At 46.3% G+C, this 7816-nt stretch overlaps 1 pseudogene; it reads left to right on the top strand.

Moving 5' to 3' along the window:
• The first annotated feature begins 393 nt into the window (after positions 1–393).
• LOC143686843 (phosphatidylinositol 4-phosphate 5-kinase type-1 beta pseudogene) lies at positions 394–1911 on the top strand (annotated as a pseudogene).
• Positions 1912–7816: the final 5905 nt, after the last annotated feature.

Raw genomic sequence — 7816 nt, 5'->3', positions numbered from 1 at the left:
CACCCTGCACCTTTTTAAAGTATTTCATTTTTAAGCTGCCCAAAAAGCAAGGTCATGCCATATTACTATTCAGGATCAAACAAATCTTTGGAACAGAGTTTGATGCTAGTCTTTATAGACCACTGATCAGCCTGTGCATGGCTTTGTTGACAGGTGATGCCCATACTTGATGCACTCAAGTGTCACTAAAGTGGCCAGGTCACAAGGGGCAAAAGATGGTCACATTTGCATCTGCATACAGAATCTATTTAAAAAGTGCTGTCCAGACTTGGTGCTACTGGTCTCAACAGCGGAGGCTGCTTGGGTAAGGAACCTGGGAAGGAAAACGGTCTCAACAGTGAATAAGCCATCGACTGCTACCTACTACAGATGACTTGCATTTCATTTGCAAAGATGTCATCAGCTGCTGAAAATGGAGATGTAGCATCTGGAAAACAAAACAAAAAAACTTACAAGAAGACTGCATCATCTGCTAATAAAGGTGCTGTTCATGTGGGAATAGGATACACAGTGAGTAATCTCACTTCCAAGCCAAATTGAGATGTTCTCAGGCAAGTCTTTTATGTGGTGGGAAGTATATTTTTTACCCAGCGAAGGGAGCAATCTGACGTGAGCTCATCACTACCCAGACTTCAGATTTAAGACATATGCTTCACCAGCATTCCAGTATTTCAGAGAACTTTTTAGTATCAAGCTTGATGATTACTTGAATTCCATCTACAGTGAACCTCTAATAGAACTGTTCAACCCTGGGGCCAGCAGATCCTTGCTTTTTATCATCAAAACCATGTAGCATAAAGAAGCTGAGTTCCTTCAGAGGCTACTACCAGCCTATTACATGAATTTAAACCATAACCCATGACTCTTTTGTCAAAGTTTTATGGACTATATCACACGCAGTCAGGGGCATTAACATCAGGATTGTATTGAACCACGTCTTGCCATGTTCAATGAAAATGCATTTTATGTATGACTTGAAAGGCTCAACCTATACATGAAGAGTATCCTGAAAGGAGAGAGAAAAATAAAACCACACATTTAAGGACTTATATTTCCTGTAAGACATGCATGAAGAGCTGTATTTTGATACAGAAATGTATAATGTGCTAATAAAAATGCTCCAGAGGTACTGCCTCTGAAGAAGGAACTTCACAAAATGTGCCTGATGCTAAGTGGACTGGGATGCAGAAGATTCTCTACTCAGCAGCAATGGAATCCTTCCAGGGTCCAGGGAAGTCTGGAGACAGGATCATCACAAAGAACCTGGGCACAATGGAAGGTATTCCAGCTAAAAGCCATAAAGGAGAAAATCTACTTTTATTTATGGGCATTATTGATATTCTATAATTATATAGGTCGTTGAAGAAGTTAGAACAGTCCTTGAAAGCTCTTGTTTATGATAGAGATGCTGTTTCAGTTCACAGTTGAAGTTTTTATTGCAGACAGATTTCTGAAGTTCATGAATTCCAGAGTTTCAAGAAAATTCAAGCTTTGAAGTCTTCACTTTCTAAGAAACTGTGCAATTCCATTGCTGCCTTGAAGTTGACATGACAGGAGAGTGAGTCCTTAGTTAGCCTGGAATGAAAGGATGAGAAGCTTGATTTGCTGACCAAAGGACAAAGTTTCAGCAGCCTTGACCAAGAAGCACTCAGGTCCTGACACCAGCCAGACCTGGTGCCCAGCAATCCATAGTTATTTGAAACTGCTTCCTTGGCAACCACAATTTCTTTTTCCTCCTTATACGTCAATGGACATTATCCACACAACAGAATTTTGCTTTATTCAAACAGTAAAAGGTTACCTTCTAGTTCAACCTTTACCTTGGAAGACGGGGCCATCTATTTGACTTCTGAGCCAAATGCTCCAGAAATGCAGGCTGATAAAACCTCAGTGCTTGATGTCTATTTATAAAATGGTGATCACCTAAGCAGATGGATAAGACACAAGTACACGTTGTGGAAAAGAAGTTTCTCCATTCCTGAATCACCCAGAGGAAATCGGCTGAGACCCACTCACACTGAGTAATAATCAGCTGGACTTGAGAGTTTGCAAGATGTCAGAGGAGCCTTGATCCATAGACTGATCAACAGATGTGATGTGAAAAATACCGCACTACCCTATCATTTGCTGTTGCTTGCTGAACTGTGAAGAACTTCATGAACTATGTTTAAGCTGCTTTCTGTACCATTGCCAATCACCTTTTTGGACTTGGAAGTACTATTTTCCTATTGACTCTCACATTATTTCAGTTTGCATATACCCAGTGATTATCATAAGCAACATATGTAATCTGCTTATATATTTTTTAAATCCATCCATGCAAAATAGTGAATAAAATATAAATCTGCTCTTTTTTGCAAAATTATAATCATAACCCCTGTGATTGAAAGTTTAAATTGGTTTCATATAAAGATCAGGGTAATAGGTCTGCATATACTTTATAGAAAACTAGATTCCAAACACCTTTTCAATGAGAAAAGCAAAGCGATTTATAAAAAGCCTTATGTTGCGTACATACATTGTCTTTGAAATATTTGTGATTAAGTTTATTGCTTGTAAAAAGGAATTATATAATTCCTTTATACAATTACTGTAAACTTTAACTTTATTGAGAGAAATAAAATATTTTGTTCTCCAAAAAAAAGTGCTGTCAGCATGATGGGTGCTCTGAGGTTTCTCAGAAGGGATTAGTGTAATTGAACACCTACTTGCATGACCTATCCAGTATAGGTGCCTGTGAGAACAAGATAAGATGAATAAGCAACTTGCCTAGTGCCTGGCATATAAAAGATGCTCAATAAATCTTAGCCTCCCCACACCCATTTTATTCCATATTATACTCTCTCACAACTGCAATAGGTTCCCAACAAGACATCTTTCCTGCCTTCTCTGTTCAAATTCATCTCCCACACCTCTACCAGAGTTATTTGTAAAGCCCAATTTGAATTACTCATTTATCTAATATAAATTGAGTCCATTCTATGTGCTAAACACCATCCTAGTTAATTGACATACAAAAATTAAAAACCCCCAGAGGGCTCAAAGGACAGTAGAGAAAAACAATAATAAATCTATACCATGAAAAGTGCATTGGAACCAAAATAAAAGAACAAATTCTCCTCCAGTCAAAAAAGAAGTTTCTAAACAGGAAGTAACAGGGAAATCTAGAGGAATATAACAGCTCAGAAAATGCTCAAGGAAAGGAAGTTCATTTCACAAAAAAAACCAGAAGAGATCCTACCTGTCATGCTAGAAATCTTAGCTTTGTAAGCCAAAGAGACAAAACACTACTTTTAGGCAATGTTAATAGGGGTTATGTTAAAAGAGAGAGAGAGAGAGAGAGAGAGAGAGAGAGAGAGAGAGAGAGAGAATCCATAATCCAAGAGGCACAAGGAAATGCTGGTTTAAGTAAACAATGATAAACAGGTTTCTTGACTCCAGGATATCTTAAAGCTTTTAGTATGGAAATGTGTATTATGAACGCCAACAAGTTTTGGTGCAAGATATTTCCCAAACATATATGACCATGGAACTTATTTCTCCATGGAGCACCTGGCAGGACACGCATCAAAGACACTCTAAGAAATTAGGTTTCTGGCTACAAGGAGTTATTAAAGAATTTCAGCAGGAAAGCGAGATGGACAAAATCCACTTGTGTACCCCAGTGTCCTATAGAATAAAATCAAAACCTCTCGCTCCTGCACTTCCAGTTTGCCCCTATCCTGCCTCTTTGGCTACAACTTTCAACTCCTTCCCTCTACCCCAAACAAATCAGACACTTCACTATTCCCTAAGTGTCCGGCGCCGTCTCGCTCAGCTTCTGGTCCCCGGCCGGCGGAGGGAACAGGAGGGAGAGAGAGACAGACGCAGACAAACCGACTCAAGTGACAGACACAGGTTCGAGACACGCTGCAGTTGTGAGCACAGACCTTTACTGGAGCTAAGCTTGCATTCTCTGTAACAGGTTCCGCGCGGGACAGAGTACCCCGCGGGGGAACAACCTCTATGCGGCCGTCAGGTACGGCTCCCTATGGGTCGTCTCCACCCACCCTGTCCGGGTAACCTCTTATATACTGTGCCCAAACCCAATAGGTTAGTGCCACGTATACAGAGGTGATTGGAAGATAGGGTTGGTGGGCGCGTACGTCATACGCGGAAACAGGATGCGGGCGCCATCTTGACTCACTCGATGGGCGGGGGGAACTCTAGAGCAGGCCGCAGCGTGTCCACTAGGCCAGACCCGGGAGGCGGCTCTCCACATCTCCCCTTTTTTTATTTATTTTGACCCAGTGTCTCCATTGATGAGTGTGCTCCCGTGGGCCTGAGTGGCCCACTACATGTTTTGGTGCTTTGGGGAGTCTGGACTAGGCTTGCTAGTCACCAACCAGAATGCCACCTCATATAGAGACCGGAGAGCCCGTGAGCTGGAAACCACGTGACTTTCCCTGCAGTGCTTCGCCTCGCAACTGGGTTAGGAGGGGGGCAGGAGAGCGGCAACCAGGGTCGAAAGTGTCACTAGGCATCTCTGTGCAATGGCTGGAGTCTAGTCTGGCCAGGACTGCGACTTCGCCTAAGAGATCAGCCTACGACCAAAATTATGACTGCTGGTGCCGCCTTTTATACCCGGGACACAGCCATGGGCCTTGCAGCGGGTCTTGCTTTCGAGCGTCCCACCCTGAGTGGCCGGGATGGGTCATACAGTGAAATGGGGGACTGGGCAGCAGGGCGGTCGTTGTCAGGAGCACCAGGGGCGAGTGACATAGCCAACATGGTAGTAACACGCAATTGCTACTGTGTCTGGAACAAGCGTTCTAACAAGCATTTAACAGTGACTAATCCCACTAATAGTCCCACCGCTACGAGAATCCAAGTAGTCAAATTGGGCCAAGAGAACCAAGAGGTGACTCGGTTCCACAGACTTTGTACAGTCTCGCCCAGTTTGGAAAGGTCGAAGGCAACGGGGGTTAACTTGATCTTCCCAAGCACTTTAAGGTCTGATTCCACCTGTTGGGAGAGCGGGGGGTATTAAAACTGGTCCCCTCTCTGAACGGTCGGAGGGTGACTTGCACTTTTGTTGTCATCTTGTCGGTCGCCGCCATCATCAGCAGAGTTGGAGGCCAGGTCGGACGGTTCAGGTTGAAGGTTTGCTGATTTGTTGGGCAGCAGTTCCTCGGCGCCCCCGGGCGGTGTCACGGTTCTCACCAGTCTTTCCAGAACCCACACTGGTTGACGTCCTGGCTCCTGGGGAAAAACACAAACAGAGCCTCTGGCCCAGCTGAGCACTGGGTCAGGGCCTTGCCACTGTCCCGACAGGACATCCTTCCAACGGACTAGACCTCTATGTGGAGGACTCGGAGTGGTGTGTTGAAGGGCAGGTGTCATTCCCTGTGAATTTTCATTTAAAAAATTGTACGTAAACAAGGCTATAGACAGTTGAGCCTTTGGGGACAGGCCGTGACCTATTCCCCCTTTCTGTTTCTTTAGTAAGTCTTTGAGAGACCTGTGAGCTCTCTCAATGACTCCTTGTCCTTGAGGGTTGTAAGGGATGCCATGTTTTAATTGTACTTCCATATTATCACAAAATTTTTGGAAGGTTCTACTGGTGTAAGCAGGTCCATTATCTGTCTTTAATATTTTTGGCTTACCCCACGCTGCCCAAGCGGCAAGGCAGTGTGCAATGACTTGGTGGACTTTTTCTCCTGTCTCAGCAGAGGCAAATAATATCTGAGAACATGTGTCTACTGACACATGCAGGTATTTAATTTTACCATACTCTGAATGATGAGTGACATCCATTTTCCAAATGTCTCCTGGGATGAGGCCCTTAGGGTTAACTCCAACCGAAGGGACTGCTCTTTGTTCTGCACAATCCCTGCAGGCTCGGACTATATCTCTAGCCGCTGCACGCGGAATACTAAACCGCTTAGCTAGGGTACCTGCATTGATATGAAATTTGGCATGGAACTCTCGGGCTTGCTGATATGGTGTCAGCGCGGGGAAGACGTGTGGCTGTCGAGTGGCCACATCTACTATGTGATTTCCTTGTGTCATGGGACCAGGCAGGCCTGTATGGGCCCTAATATGAGTTGTGTAAAAGGGATGTTGTCTAGCACGTATTGTCTCTTGAAGCTCGAGAAAGAATGTGCTCACTGTGGAGGAACATTTTATAATGCCCACAGTTTCTAAAATTTGTAGAGAATTTACGACATAAATGGAATCAGAGATAATATTCAGGGGGCCAGGAAACTCTTTCAGGACTGTAATAATGACTTGCAATTCAACCCACTGAGGTTTTTGTGGTTGAAAAAATACTGTTTTGGGAGTGTCCCCTTCCACACAATACGCCCCTGTACCGGAGCTGGAGCCATCCGTGTACACGGTGAGGGCGCTCGCTAGTGGCTTAGGCGAAGTTACTTTAGGAAAAATTACTGGGTGTCGAGTAACAAACTGCAAAAGGGGGGCTTTTGGGAATTGATTGTTAATGCTTCCTAGAAATGTACACCGGAGGATGGCCCATTGATCTATGCACCCAGTGAGTATCTCAAGTTGCTGGGAAGAGTAAGGTACTCTGAGGTTTTCAGGTTGCTGGCCGAAATGTTGTATGGCCCTTTTAATTGATTCTAAGGCCAGATCTGCAACAGCTGTAGGATAGTGCTCTAGGACCTTTTTTGGGGAAACTCCAGGGTGAACCCAGAGTAATGGTTCTTGCTGCCATAGCACTGCCGTGGGCTGTAACTCTGTCGGCAGCACGCAGGCTTCAAAAGGCTCACTGGGGTTTATTCTTTTCAGAGTAGCGCTGCTGAGCGCCTGCTCCACTCGGGGGAGCCCTTGCCTACCATCCACCGGAAGGCGCCGCGTCTCTAGGGGCGCAGCGGTAGGCGCGGGCGGGGCGGAGGGCAGCGGGGGCGAGACCGGGAGCCCCCCCAGATCGATCAGCAGAGGTGCGCCTGCACTCTCGGCCTCGTCACCATCTGACTCTGAGTCAGAGTCGTCTGAACTAGCGCCAGACTCTGGCGGCTTACAAGTGGGCGGCTCACTTTCACAGGAGCCGTCCGCTAAAAGGGTCTTTAAGGGAGCTAACAAAGGTAAACTTCCGGACTGCCCCATGTTTGCAGTCGGCACTGTACTTTAATCACTCGGAGAGCTCTTCCGAGTCCCCGGGGCTACCTGAAAAGCCCGCGGGCCTTAACTCTCACGTAATAAGAAGTACTCACCTTCTCACGGTGATCAGGCGCGGGAAGTCCGCTGCGAGCTCAGGATGCACGTCCTTCTCAGTTCAAGAAGAGACAGTACGGCTCTCCTTGCAGAAGAGGTGTCGAGAGAGGAGGGTCCCCGTACGGGCCACCACTTGTCCGGCGCCGTCTCGCTCAGCTTCTGGTCCCCGGCCGGCGGAGGGAACAGGAGGGAGAGAGAGACAGACGCAGACAAACCGACTCAAGTGACAGACACAGGTTCGAGACACGCTGCAGTTGTGAGCACAGACCTTTACTGGAGCTAAGCTTGCATTCTCTGTAACAGGTTCCGCGCGGGACAGAGTACCCCGCGGGGGAACAACCTCTATGCGGCCGTCAGGTACGGCTCCCTATGGGTCGTCTCCACCCACCCTGTCCGGGTAACCTCTTATATACTGTGCCCAAACCCAATAGGTTAGTGCCACGTATACAGAGGTGATTGGAAGATAGGGTTGGTGGGCGCGTACGTCATACGCGGAAACAGGATGCGGGCGCCATCTTGACTCACTCGATGGGTGGGGGGAACTCTAGAGCAGGCCGCAGCGTGTCCACTAGGCCAGACCCGGGAGGCGGCTCTCCACACC

Source organism: Tamandua tetradactyla, chromosome 1, assembly GCF_023851605.1.
Source record: "Tamandua tetradactyla isolate mTamTet1 chromosome 1, mTamTet1.pri, whole genome shotgun sequence".
In the NCBI taxonomy this organism is placed as follows: domain Eukaryota; kingdom Metazoa; phylum Chordata; class Mammalia; order Pilosa; family Myrmecophagidae; genus Tamandua; species Tamandua tetradactyla.
This window is presented reverse-complemented; position numbering and strand designations above follow the sequence as displayed.